The sequence below is a fragment of the Callithrix jacchus genome, chromosome 4 (genome assembly GCF_049354715.1).
Source record: "Callithrix jacchus isolate 240 chromosome 4, calJac240_pri, whole genome shotgun sequence".
NCBI lineage: Eukaryota > Metazoa > Chordata > Mammalia > Primates > Cebidae > Callithrix > Callithrix jacchus.
Window position 1 is genome coordinate 91,729,177 of NC_133505.1, and position 14,807 is coordinate 91,743,983.

General features: G+C 44.3%; 1 long non-coding RNA gene across 1 annotated transcript; it reads left to right on the plus strand.

The window, feature by feature from the left end:
• Positions 1-242: 242 nt before the first annotated feature.
• LOC118152908 (uncharacterized) lies at positions 243-14,364 on the plus strand. Its single transcript, XR_004741933.2, has 3 exons — positions 243-406; positions 6,012-6,104; positions 10,695-14,364. It is a non-coding gene; the product is annotated as an uncharacterized LOC118152908 (long non-coding RNA).
• The last annotated feature ends 443 nt before the right edge of the window (positions 14,365-14,807 follow it).

Here is a 14,807-nt window from a genome sequence, read left to right on the forward strand (position 1 = left end):
AGCCCAAGAATTGTTTAGGCAGTGCCCAGACAGAAGGTTTGGTGGAAACCAGAGCCCTAGTCTCTGTCTAATTGCTCCTGAGCCTCCTGCTTTTTTGCCCCACATGTCCTGTTGCTTCCCTGATAGACTTTCTTCCTGACTTGTAGCTGAACCTCCCACTCACCTTTGAAGACTTAGTTTGAACCAGATCCTTTCCCAGACCCCCTCCTCCGGGTACCCAACATCCCCCCTTCCCCTCCCTCCCATCCCCCTCCCCAACTCAGATCTCCCCCCTCCCCCAGCCCTAAACCACCCTCACCTCTGTTCTGGCCTCCTCAGAGTGCCCTGACAGGACCAGGACATGCGGGTGTCATAGCTGCTCTTTTGGCTCCTCCTGCTGGGGTTTCCCAGCCATCAAGCCACACGTGTGAGTAGACGCTGGACTCATAGGGTTTATTCCTTGTTATTGGGCTGTGTCATGTGACAAATTACACAGTGCAGTCCTGTAATTTCAGTGCTTTGGGGGGTTAAGGTGGGCAGATCACCTGAGTCCAGGAGTTTAAGACTAGCCTGGGTAGGCCGGGCGCAGCGGCTCACACCTGTAATCCCAGCACTTTGGGAGGCTGAGGCGGGTGGATCATGAGGTCAAGAGATTGAGACCATCCTGGTCAACATGGTGAAACCCCATCTCTGCTAAAAATACAAAAAATTAGCTGGGCATGGAGGCGCATGCCTGTAATCCCAGCTACCCAGGAGGCTGAGGCAGGAGAATTGCCTGAACCCAGAAGGCAGAGGTTTTGGTGAGCCGAGATTGTGCCACTGCACTCCAGCCTGGGTAACAAGAGCAAAATTCTGTCTCAAAAAAAAAAAAAAGGCTAGCTTGGACATCAGAGACAAACCCCATCTCTACAAAAGATTCCATAAAAGATTAGTTGGACTCCCACTGCTCTCTTGTCTCAAAGAAAATGAACCAAAACAAAGTGAAATGTCATTTGAGTTTTGTGTCATCTGGTTTGATGACTTTTTAGAAACTCTGAGTCATCTTTGTCTTCTGCTCTTGGGGGCTGCCTCCAGGGAGTCTGTGTCCGGTCAGTGTGATGGGAGCCGAGAAGCCCATTAGATGGAGGGAAAAGGGCTGCACCTGCTGGGAGGTTTGCAATATGGGAGTCACTAGGAGTGACATGACCAGGATGTGAATGAGGACTGTATTGTCCTTTGTTTTGTAAAATGTGAATGGTGCAGATCATTGATTGACCCAAAGGAGAAAGGGTCTTAAAGTCCTTATGTTATTCAAATATAAAGAAATGACAGGCCAGGTGTGGTGGCTCACACTTGTAATTGGGAGGCTGAGGCTGGCAGATGAGTTAAGGTCAGGAGTTCCAGACCAGCCTGACCAACATGGTGAAATCCTATCTCTACTAAACATATAAAAATTAGACAGGCATAGTGGCAGGCACCTGCAATACCATCTACTCAGGAGGCTGAGGCAGGAGAATGGCTTGAACCCAGGTGGCGGAGGTTGCAGTGAGCCGAGATTGTGACATTGCACTCTAGACTGGGTGACTAAGCGGGACACTGTCTGAAAAAAAAATTTTTTTGTAATTTTTTTTTTTGAGACAAACTCTCCCTCTTGTCTCCCAGGCTGGAGTGCAATGGCGCGAACTTGGCTCACTGCAACCTTCCTGGTTCAAGCGATTCTTCTGCCTCAGCCTCCTGGGTAGCTGGGATTCTAGGCACCTGCCACCACACCTGACTAATTTTTGTATTTTTGGTAGAGATGAGGTTTCACTATGTTGGCCAGGCTGGTCTGGCTCTCCTGACCTCAGATTATCTGCTAGTCTCAGCCTCCCAAAGTGCTGGGATTACAGGCATGAGCCACCACACCTGGCCTTTTTGTGATTTTTTTTTTAGATCATCAGCTATTGTTAGTGTTAATGTATTTTATGTGTGGCCTAAGATAAGTTTCTTTCTTTCAATATTGCCCAGGGAAGCCAAAAAATCGGATATACTTGTTTTATGTCAATTAAAAAAAAAGTCTGTAATCCCAGCACTTTGGAAGGCTGAGGCAGGTGGATCACTAGGTCATGAGATCGAGACCATCCTGGTCAACATGGTGAAATCCCATCTCTACTAAAAATACAAAAAATTAGCTGGGCACGGTGGCGCGTGCCTGTAATCCCAGCTACTCAGGAGGCTGAGGCAGGAGAATTGCCTGAACACAGGAGGGGGAGGTTGCAGTGAGCCGAGATCACACCATTGCACTCCAGCCTGGGTAACAAGAGTGAAACTCCATCTCAAAAAAAAAAAAAAAAAAAAAAAAGCCACTCTACATTTGGAATACCTAAAAACACTACCAGACATGCAAAAAACATAAAACTGTAACTTCCAATCTTTTTTGAAACAGTGAAATCACCTGGTGATATCTGAGGGACGTGGTTACCACTTGGAGAAGGTTGATAGTTTCTACAGATTACTATTTTTTACTGAAATATTGTTAATGTCATTGACCTTTTCATTATTTCAATTATTATTATTCCAGATGATCAGTTTTCCACCTGATTATTTGTATCCTGGGCATGACTTTCTTGGCGTTCTGAGGATGCCTATCACTATGTGTTTCCAGGAGTTTCTACATTGGCCTTTTTCTCCAAAAAATTAGCTTATGTGAGAGTATCCTAACTTCCTGTAGAGGTATACATGTAATCACAAATAAGAAGAAATTATTAGGGCCGGGCGCGGTGGCTTAAGCCTGTAATCCCAGCACTTTGGGAGGCCGAGGCGGGTGGATCGCGAGGTCAAGAGATCGAGACCATCCTGGTCAACATGGTGAAACCCCGTCTCTACTAAAAATACAAAAAATTAGCTGGGCACGGTGGCACGTGCCTGTAATCCCAGCTACTCAGGAGGCTGAGGCAGGAGAACTACCTGAACCCAGGAGGCGGAGGTTGCAGTGAGCCAAGATTGCGCCATTGCACTCCAGCCTGGTAACAAGAGGGAAATTCCGTCTCAAAAAAAAAAAAAAAAAAAGAAGAAATTATTTAAAGCAATTCATGATACCGGACTTTATTATGAATATTGGGTTTTACCAAAAACATCAGGGAAATGATTTATTAGCATAAGAATTATGAAAATATCTGCCATTTATATTATGAAAATTAAATAGGTTGGTGTTTGTTTAATAGAATGACAACAAAGTTTTGGGTCAAAAATAAGTTGTGTGTTTTTTTTTTGAGGTGGAGTTTTGCTCTGTCATCAGGCTGGAGTGCAGTAGTGCGATCTCGGCTCACTGCAACCTCCACCTCCCCAGTTCAAGCAATTCTCCTGCCTCAGTCTCCAGAGTAGCTGGGACTACAGGTGTGCGCCACCACACCCAGCTAATTTTTGTATTTTTTAGTAGAGATGGGGTTTTATCATGTTGGCCAGGATGGTCCCGATCTCTTTACCTTGTGATCCACGCTCCTCAGCCTCCCAAAGTCCTGGGATTACAGACGTGAGCCACTGCACTCAGTCAGTTTTTTTTTTTTTTAACCTTTGTCCTCTCTATCAGAAATGGAGTATAAAGCTTTGTCACTTAAGTAAGAATTTCTTTCTAAACTTTTCTGCTTCATAATTCTATTGTATGGCTGGAAGGAAAGCTTTTACTCTCCCATCTGAAAGTTCAGTGCAGAAATGAACTAACAGCTGACAGCTTAACAGAAGAAAAACATAGAACAGGCATAAAAATGGGAGCCAGCCAAAACATGAGACTGCAAGAAGGTTCAGATGTTGATGCTTAAGGAGCACTCTCTTTTTAGGAGAGAGGGAGATAGATGAAGATGGAGGCAACTTAGAAGGATAGTAAGTGACTTTTAGGGGAAATGAAAGAGCCCAAGGAACAAACAGTTGGCCTGAGACAAACTTCCTCTGAGATCATAGAGAAGAGGTGACAAACTGCAGAAAATTGAAGGGAAGAGCTGCACTGCCTCTCATGATTCAGAGAAAGCCCCAGAGAATCTGTTGGAACTACCTTCAGAGAATCAATGAAGAGTGTGTCTGGGCAGGGTAATTTTGAATGACATCACTCAAAATGCATGTTCCCGGTTGCAAGTGGAGAGGGATCAGTATGTCCAAAGAATGTACTTGATAGGAATTTGCCTCCTAAGTTGTGCCATTATTTGAGTATTTTTGTCCATTGGGTAAATTGAACTGTACATTTTCTCTTGCCATTCATGACAGTAAAAATGTGGTTGGGTCTGACCCTCCTTCTGAACAATGATCCAAAAAAAAAAAGCATGAATCCCACAATGCTGTTGTATATTCAAAGAAAGAGAAAGTATGTTTTATTTTTACAATCTACATAATTATCTTCTATTCAGGACTGCCTTTCAAGATATGTAGGAAACAGAAAATAGATTAGTTATGAAGAAATCTAGGCACATTTAACAGTGATTTTTTTTTTTCATTTATCCAACATATCTTTTTTTTTTTATTGGATTATAGGTTTTGGGGTACATGAGCAGAGCATGCAAGACAGTTGCGTAGGTACACACATGGCAGTGTGCTTTGCTTTTCTTCTCCCCTTCACCCACATTTGGCATTTCTCCCCAGGCTATCCCTCCCCTTTTACCCCAATAGACCCCAGTGTTTAGTACTACCCTTTCTGTGTCCATGTGTTCTCATTTTTCATCACCCACCTATGAGTGAGTGATTTTTTTTTTTAATTGAGTCTCAGTCTCTGGCCCAGGCTGGAGTGCAGTGGCACAATCTCAGCTCACTGCAACCCCTGCCTCCCAGGCTCCAGTGAGTCTCCTGCCCCAACCTCCCACGTAGCTGGAATTACAGGTGTGCACTACCATGCCTGGCTAATTTTTGTATTTTTGGTAAAGACAGGATTTCACCATTTTTGCTGCTCTTGAACTCTGAACTCAGGTGATCCACCACTTCAGCCTCCCAATATGCTGGAATTACAGGTGTGAGCCACCATGCCCTGCTGCATTTAACAGTCCCTACTCCACTTAGTCCTGAAAAGAGAATTGTTAATATAAGTTGTGAGGAGTTTTTTTTTTTGAGAGTCTTGCTCTGTCACCGAGACTGGAGTGTAATGGTGTGATCTTGGTTCACTGCAACCTCTACCTCCTGGGATTAAGTGATTCTACTGCCTCAGCCCCCACCCTCAGCAGCTGAAACAACAGGTGGTTGCCACCACACCCAGCCAATTTTTGTATTTTTAGTAGAGATGGGATTTCACCATGTTTGCCAGGCTGGTCTCAAACTCCCAATCTCAAGTGATCCACCTGCCTCAGCCTCTCAAAGTGCTGGGGTTACAAGCATGAGCCACCATGAGATGTTTTTTAATGTACTACTTCTGAATCCCAGGTAATTTGTGTTACCTGGGAGTTCAAATCAGAAGAATTAAATTCTACAAAGAATTTAAAAGATGTTCTTTCAGGCTGGGGGTGGTGGCTTTTTCATATGGCCCCTTCTGCAAGAAAGGCTCTTGACAACTGGGTAAGTTTTGTTTGTTTTCCTTGCTTTTGAGCACAGTCAGTGAGGTTAGGACATGGTTGTATTTTTCTCCCTACAGCTCTGTGCTCAAGCCTTGGATAGGGAGATGGCAGAGGAAGGCTGCCTACAAGCAGCACAGGTAGGTCATTGTGATGGATTTTTTTTCTTTTTGAGCCAGAGTCTGGCTCTGTCACTCAGAAGGAGTGCAGTGGTGCAATCTCAGCTCACTACAACCTCCACCTCCTGGGTTCAAGCAATTCATTGCCTTAGGTTCCTGAGTAGATGGAATTAAAATGATGTGCCACTATGCCTGACTAATTTTGTAGTTTTAGTAGAGACAGTTTCTCCACGTTAGTCAGGTTGCTCCCAAACCTGAAATCAGATGATCCACCCATCTCAGACTCCCAAAGTGCTGGGATTGCAGGCGTGAGCCACCTCACCCAGTTGTGATGATCATTTTTAAGGATTATTTTTTAAGATGAAGCTTTGAGTAGTAAGAACGTGGTGTTTTAATTCTTCTTCAAGTCAATTCCTTCTCTATCTTCTAGATGGGAAATGAGGAAAAAGAAGAGTGCCAGAGAGACACATGAGTGAGGAGCTGGCCAAGAAACACCTGGGCCTAGAGAACCCTTTCTGGAGAGGTAGGAGCTCCCATCAAGGCAGCCACTTAATTTCTGCTGCACAATCCACACACCCTGCTTCTCTTTTTGGTGGTGAGGGCTTGGGTGGGGTAATTGTCATGTTTCCTGGAAACAGTGCCAAGCACTTATGAAGAGAACAGTTGTCCCTTTGGGTGGCAGGACCCCATTTTTCTCAGGTGCCCTAGCTGAATGCCTCTTGGCTGGTTCCCTGTGAATGGTGAAGCTCAGGGCCCTCCACTGACTGTGGACATTGCCCCACCCTAAAGTCTTGGTTACTTTTAATTGCTAAGATGAGCCTGCAAGGCAAATGGGCCTGCTCCCCTTCCCACCTTGAGTCAGTATGAAGGCTTTATTTTTCTTTCATTTGAGAAAAGTAACAACAATAGCATTTTAGAATGGGAGCTGTTAAGTGCTGATGAATGCAGAGACTTTTGGGCAATTCTTCAGGGATCAATAAAGCAGTACCATGAGATCTGCTTTAAGAAAAGAAGCATTTATTTGCACTCTTTGGAACTTCCTTTATTCTTTTTGCTTGTTTAAATTGTTTGTTGTTAACTATGTAACTCCTTTAGTAAGCTAAATTTCTATGTAATGTTACTCTTTTAACATTTGAAGTGTGACCCTAAAACTTCCCAATTGATTTCTTTCTTTTTTCTTTTCTTTTTGAAAACCATGCTCTGGCCAGGCGCGGTGGCTCACGTCTGTAATCCCAGCACTTTGGGGCCGAGGCGGGTGGATCACGAGGTCAGGAGATTGAGACCATCCTGGTCAACATAGTGAAACCCCGTCTGTACTAAAAATACAAAAAAATTAGCTGGGCATGGTGGCGCGTACCTGTAATCTTAGCTACTTAGGAGGCTGAGGTAGAAGAACTGCCTGAACCCAGGAGGCGGAGGTTGTGGTGAGCTGAGATCATGCCATTGCACTTCAGCCTGGGTAACAAGAGCAAAACTCCGTCTCAAAAAAAAAAAAAAAAAAAAAAAAGAAAACCATGCTCTGTCACTTAGGCTGAAGTGCAGTGGAATGATTTTTGCTTACTGCAACCTCCTCCTCCTGAATTCAAGCAATTCTCCTGTCTCCGCCTCCCAAGTAGATGGGAGTACATGTGCCTGCCACCATGTTTGGCAAATTTTTTCTTTTTGTATTTTTAGTAGAGACAGAATTTCACCATGCTTGCCAGGCTTGTCTCTAACTTTTTTTTTTTTTAATTTTATTTCTGGTAGTGTATTTATAGTGATAATGGGAAGCTAAGGGAGGCAGGGACCTTAAAAGGGGGACAAAATTGGGGGTGGGAGAGAGCAAAGAAGAGAGGACCTGGAAGGGGGAGTGAAGAACAAAAGAAGATGGCTGAGGAGAATGACAGACTAGCCAAAAAGAACTGTTAATAGGGAAGCCTAAAACTCAGTTTTAACTTGTTTGCATTCATGTGACAAAACTCATCACTTTACTAAAACCTTTGATAAAAGGCTATTTTATTTTATTTTTTATTTTTATTTTTCAAATTCATCTCAAATAAATTTTTATTGAATGGAGTAAAGTCAGAGTCTGGGTGTGTTTTATGTGTTTATTAAAGTCCTATTTAAGTATGACTGTTATGAAGTGTGTATTCGGCTTTCCTTCTCAAAAAAAATTTTTTTTTTTGGGAAAAAAGAGAGAAAAAAAGAAAAAAAAAGAAGAAAAGAATGAAAGAGAGAAGAAAGAGGAAGAGAAAGAGAGAGAGAGAGATCGGGAGTCTTGCTTTATTGCCCAGGCTAGAATGCAGTCTAAAAATGGGTACTGAAAACCTCTTTTATGCCAATAATTGTGCTTAACAATGAAGACAGAAAGGAATAAGGGAGGAAAATAACAAATAAGCAGCCAACCAATATTTCATTTAAACCTGTGAAATGCTATGCAATTACTGAGGATTGATTTACTTCCAATTATGTAGTCACTTATAGAGTAGGTGTGATGTGGTACTGATAAGAATGTATGTTTTGTGTATTTGGGGTGGAGAGTTCTATAAATGTTTATTAAGTTTACTTGTTCCGGGTCTGAGTTCAAGTTCTGGATATCCTTGTTAATTTTCAATCTTGTTGATCTAATATTGACAATGTGATGTTAAAGTCTCCCACTATTATTGTGTGGGAGTCTAAGTCTCTTTATAAGTCATTAAGAACTTGTCTTATATATCTGGGTGCTCCTGTATTGGGTGCGTGTATATTTAAGATTATTAGCTGTCTCTAACTCTTGACCTCAAGTCATCTACATGCCTCAGCCTTCCAAAGTGCTGGGATTAAAAGTGTGAGCCACCAGACCTCGCCTCCATTTAATTTCTGTAGCTCTTATATTTTCTCATGACTGTTGGTATAATTATGTTCATTTCTGTTCATAAATATTGACAATGCCTGGTGATATATGGAGGTTAGATTCACTGTGAATCCACAGAATTTTAAATGTCCCTATAGCTTGAAGAAAAGGAGTAGTGGGCTCCTGTCCTGGGCCTATAGTTGTTCTTCCCATTCATGACTGTTTCCATTTTTATTTTGAGTCTGTGCTCACATGATGGGTGATTTCCTTTGATATGTACTGGGAACCCTGATTTAAAGCTCCTTTCCAACTGGTTAGTGCCCGACCTGTCCACAGCCTGTTGAGAGTTAAGAAAACTCTGGACCAGGGCTCTGCTGTGTCTTCCTCACGGCTGAGGCCCAGAGGGCTCCAGGCTCCTCTGAGACATCTGGCCAATAAACCCTGTGACTCTGGTAAAGGACGTGAGTGTGGAAAAGAGAGTGAGATGGCAGCAGAGAGCATGGAGGGTTCCTTATTCTGCACAGAAGATGCAAGCCAGATTTAGCCCCATTCCCTTCTCTGGCCCTTAGCAGATTCGGGACTTCATTCAGTTCCCATGAGGAACAGCAGCTGTGTCCCAACTGAAAACACAGAGACGACAGAAATAAATGCTGGAGTAATTTTCACTCTGCCTGTATCAGGACACTGTATTCTTTCCCTGCATCACCTTGTCCTGGCCTAGCATCTGCTCTGTGGGTACTGTGATACCTTTTCTGTCTTGACTTTTTAAGAAGCAAAATCTTCCCCACAAGCTTTCTGGCTTCTTTATTCCCAGCTAGTCATCTTGAGTGGACTGACCTCCACTGCTCTAGGTCTCATGGCCCAATGTACTCTGACTGATATGTTTTACTCAAGATGTTGTGGTGTCTATTTCTGAAATATGTGGGATTTTTTCTTATTTTGCTGTGATTTTCTTTTCTTCTATAAAGTAGGTGATTAACAGTTGAAATATATGCTGTATTCCCAGAAGTGATAAAAATGAAAACTCATTAATTCAACATTAATATGTGCTTTGTACAATTTTAAATGCTCCTTGACAAGTTCAGTTCCATAGTTCATCACAGTCCCATTCCTGTTGGTAACTGTGTTGTGCAAAAGTGCCTTTCATTTTGTGTTGTGCCCCAATCTAATATTCTAAGTATCAGAGTTTCCATATTTGTAATAGAAAATATGCCTTGACTGTGAGTTAGTGAAAGTGAATGTAATCTATTACCCACAGCGACAATTCCCAGTGAAGGCCTTAAATGATGCTTGGCTATGCTTGTTCTCATGTGGCCCCTGTACTTTCAACAGCTGTCAAGTCCTATGATTACATATGATGGAAATTGTACACTTGAAGTCAAGCACTTTTCTAAAACTTGCTTTTTTTTTCAGAATTCCTACCTCATTTTTACATGGAATATAGTATTATTTATGTCAAAATGCACTTAAAATTTGTATTACCTGTGAATTAAAAGAAATATTCTAGCCATGCCTAACTGACTTCTGTATGTTGGATTGTTCTGTCAGAAAACCCTCTCCAAATTCCCCTGCATGTCTTCAGGAATCTACATTTCCCCAGAGTCATTTGTTTTCACAGGTGGCACCGCAGAGTGAAGAAGACCTTTGTCAAAAGGGAAGCAGAGGGGCAATGAGAGGGTCCTGTAGGCAGAGCTGGAATCAACTTCCACTCTCTGCCTCCTTCAAGCTGTGTGACCCTTGGCACATGCTCTCCCTCCTCAGGGAGCCTCTGTTTTCTTAGATTTGGAGCAGGGTGGTCACACTTGCAGAGTTCTGAGAATCGAGACAGAACATACAAGGCCTGGAGAACATTCTCCAAAAAGAAGCTGCAACATGTGTGGACAATGGGTTTTTCATGCCTCTCTTACTTGCTGTTTATCTGATGCAGGGAACATGCTCTGGTGATGGTGGTAAGGGAGGAATGAGGATAGACATAGACACTCCTGTGTCTGAAACATGCTTCTTCCTTACTGTGTTATGACTTTGTCTTCCCTGGGGCAGGCTCCCAGCCTGCCTACATTTGCAGACAGACACAGTGGCATGTGGAGAAAACAGTTTGTCTTAATGACTCTTTTTCACTCCCCAGCTGTCGGTGGTACTTAGTGGAAGGGTGACTTCATGACACTGATGCTGCTATTTTGAAACCTGGAGGATGGAAAGGTGCAAAAAACTATCAGCAGCAACATAAGGTGTAGCCTGTGTTCTTGTTGGTGATTCTGTCAAATTAATATATTTCAAAACACTTCCTCCTTCTTCCTGCAGGTTAATATGGCTGCAGCACAGCATCATCATTTCTCAGGATTGCCCTACTCACCCTACATCATGGTTGACTCTTCAAGACCACTGATGGGTTCCTGGCCACCTCCTCCATCAGGCTGTCTGTCACCTGGGAGCTCAACCATTCCCATCAGCTAAAGGTATTCTGAGACCTCTGACAACTCCTCGACTCCAGTGTCCACTAGGACCTTAGCCACCTTCTTCAGATGATAATTTTTGGGGACCACAGACACCTACACATGAATGTCTTCTGGCACCTCTACTACCTTCCTCAGCCAATGGTTTTCTGAGCTCATACACAAAGCCACCCGAATGCTTCTGGTACCTCTGCCACCTTCTCCAGATGATGAGTTCTTGAGACCACAGACACCAATACATGAGTGTCTTCTGTGACCTCTGCCACCTTTAGCCAATGATTTTCTGAGCCCATACACAGCTCCACCCAAGTATCTTCTGGCACCTTTACCACCTTCTCCAGATGATAATCTTTAGAGACCACAGACACCACCACTCCAGTGTCTTCTGGTACTGATGCCATCATCTCCAGCTGATGATTTTCTGAGACCACACACATCTTCTATCCAGTGTCCTCTGGGATCTCAACCACTTTCTCCAACTGATAATTTTTTGAGATTACAGGTAGCTCCACTTTTTGAGGGTCCCCTGGGACCTCAACTACCTATTTCAATAGAGTGTCTTCTGGTATCTCTTCACCTTCTTGATGATTTTTTGTGACCACAGACACTTGCACCTGAGTGTACACTAGTACCTCTACCACTGTCTCCATCTGAGGATGTTCTAAGACCTCACACAACTCCACTTGAGTGTTCTCTGATATCTTTACCACCACCTCCAGCTGAAGATTTTCTGAGACCACACACAACTCCACCCAAGTTAAATCCGTTACCTGTATCATCTTGTTCAGCTAATGATTTTCTGAGACCACAGGCAACTCCACCACTTTAAAGTTTTCTGTCACCTCAACCTCCTATTTCACTCATGTGTCCTCTGGGACTTCAGCCACCTACTTCACTCGAGGGTCCTGTGCCACCTTAACCACCTTCTCCAAGTGAAGATTCTCTGAGACCAGTCACCTCCTCCAGTCAAGTGCTCTCTGGTACCTCCACCATCTTATCCAGCTGGTGGTCTTCTGAAACTGCAGACACCTCCAGCAATCAAGTGTCCTCTGGGATCTCCTTCATGTCTTCCAGCTGTTTGTTTTGTAGGACCCCCAACCACGTCCTCCAGCTGCACCTCCTATGGGACTTTATCCACCTCATCCAGTTGTCTGTCTTGAGTTACCGCCACCACCTCATCCTGTTATCTGTCCTGGGGGATGCCATACACCCCATTCACCTCATCCAGATGTCTGTCCTTGGGGACCTTATCCACCTCATCCAGCTGTCTATCTATGGGGGACCTTATCATCTTCCTCCAGCAGTGTGGCCTCTGGGACCTCAGCATATTTCTCCAGTTAATGGCCTCTGGAACCTCAGCCACCTTCTCTACCTTGGGGGCCTCCTTTAGCTATCACCTTCAAATGAGTCTCCTCTAGTACCTAAATAATCTACTCATGACCTCTCAGCCCTCAGCCAGCTCCTTCACCTAGGTCTTACCTAGTACTTCAGCCAACTCCTTCACTTGGATGACCTGCTCCTTCAACCAACACTCAACCTTCTCCTGAGTATCCTCTGAGACCTCAGCCCCCTCCTCTAGTCACATGGCCTCTGAGACCTCGACCAACATCTCTAAATGCACCACTTGATGTGTTGGTTTGAACGGTATAATTCGTAAAAAAAAAATTCATCTCTTCTTTTTTTGAGTGAATAGAAAGAAATGTCACAGATGGTTCTGCAGGGCTTTGCAGTACAAGGGTAACACTGGCTGAAATCTTGGTCACATTTCTCAAGTTTCTGAGAGTACACAGTTGGTTGCATTATTTATTCTTAATGAGTTTGGCAGCAGGTATCTCTTGTACATAAAGACAGATTTTTTATTTTTTGTGGAGACAGAGTCTCACTGTGTCACCCAGGCTGGAGTGCAAAGGTGCAATTCAAGCTCAGTGCAACCTCCAACTCCAGGGTTCAGGTGATCTTCCCACCTTAGCCTCTAGAGGAGCTGTTTGGCTTGTTTTTTTTTTCTGAGACAGTGTCTCGCTCCATTGCCAGGCACCAGGCTGGAGTGCAGTGGCATGATCTCGGCTCACTGCAACCTCCATCTCCTGGGTTCAAGCAATTCTCCTGCCTCAGTCTCCTGAGTAGCTGGGACTACAGGTACGCCAACATGCCCAGATAATTTTTTTGTATTTTTAGTAGAGATGAGGTTTCACCATATTGGCCAGGATGCTCGTGATCTGTTTACCTCGTGATCTACCTGCCTCAGCCTCCCAAAGTGCTGGGATTACAGGCATGAGCCACTGTGCCTGGCATTTGGCTCTTTTTTATTTATTTTTTCTTTTTGGGGAAAAGAATCTTACTCTGTTGCTAGGCTGTAGTGTGTGCTATAGGTGGCCTAGAGTTAGAACCTAAGCAATGCCAATGTATACAAGATAAAGCTGTTTTTCCAAAAATAAGTTGTAACTGCTGCCCCATTCTCCTTGCAATAACTGCTGACCTTGGCTTCTGTAGATAAAAACAGCTAGCTTGCTCTGAAAAATGCGATTGAGAAGAAAAAGGAAAAAAATATTTCTATTGTAATGTTTAACTTGAAGTCCACTATGTAAAGCTGATTGCCTTTGCTTATCAGAAACTGCCAGTAATAGCTTCTGTAAAGTTGCTTGCCCTGCATCCCCTCACCCTCTTGGTCCTAAAACCAGGATGTGGTTTTTCAGCTTAAAAACCCTGCTCCCAGGCTGGGCGCGGTGGCTCAAGCCTGTAATCCCAGCACTTTGGGAGGCCAAGACGGGTGGATCATGAGGTCAAGAGATCAAGACCATCCTGGTCAACATGGTGAAACCCCGTCTCTACTAAAAATACAAAAAATTAGCTGGGCACGGTGGCGCATGCCTGTAATCCCAGCTACTCAGGAAGCTGAGGCAGGAGAACTGTCTGAACCCAGGAGGCGGAGGTTGCGGTGAGCGGAGATCGCACCATTGCACTCCAGCCTGGGTAACAAGAGCAAAACTGTGCCTCGAAAAAAAAAAAAATCCCTGCTTCCCCTGAGCTCGAGGCCATGGGTTGAAGAGATGTGAGTCCTCCGTGGCCACCAGTAATAATGATCTGCCCACCTTGGCCTCCCAAAGTGCTGGGATTACACGCATGAGCCACAGTGCCCTGCCATTTTCTTTTCCTTTTTTTTTTTTTTTTTGAGATGGAGTCTCACTTTGTCACCCAGGCTGGAGTGCAGTGGTGAGATCTCAGATCTCAGCTCACTGCACCCTCTGCATTTCACGTTCAAGTGACTATTCTGCCTCAGCCTTCTGAGTAGCTGAGACTACAGGTGCATACCACCACAGTCGGCTAATTTTTGTATATTTAGTAGAGACAGGGTTTCACCATTTTGGTCAAGCTGATCTCAAATTTACCCCAGGTGATCCACCCACCTTGGCCTCCCAAAGTGCTTGGAATACAGTGTGAGCCGCTGTGCCTATCTCTCTCTCTCTCTCTCTCTCTCTCTCTCTCTCTCTCTCTCTCTTTAACTTTTTTTTTTGAGACAGAGTTTCGCTCCTTACCCAGGCTGGAGTGCAATGGTGCGATCTCGGCTCACCGCAACCTCCACCTCCTCGGTTCAGGCAATTCTCCTGCCTCAGCCTCCCGAGTAGCTGGGATTACAGGCACATGCCACCATGCCCAGCTAATTTTTTGTATTATTAGAAGAGACGGGGTTTCACCATGTTGACCAGGATGGTCTCGATCTCTTGACCTCGTGATCCACCCGCCTCAGCCTCCCAAAGTGCTGGGATTACAGGCTTGAGCCACCGCGCCCGGCCTCTCTTTAACTTTTTGTAGAGACCGTGTTTCACCATGTTGCCCAGGCTGGTCTCAAACTCCTGGACTCATGCCATCTGCCAACTTAGGCCTTCCAAAGCCCTGAGATTACAGGCATGAGCCACCAGCCCAGGAGATATTGTTTATAGAAGCCAGAAATAGCAGTTTTGGG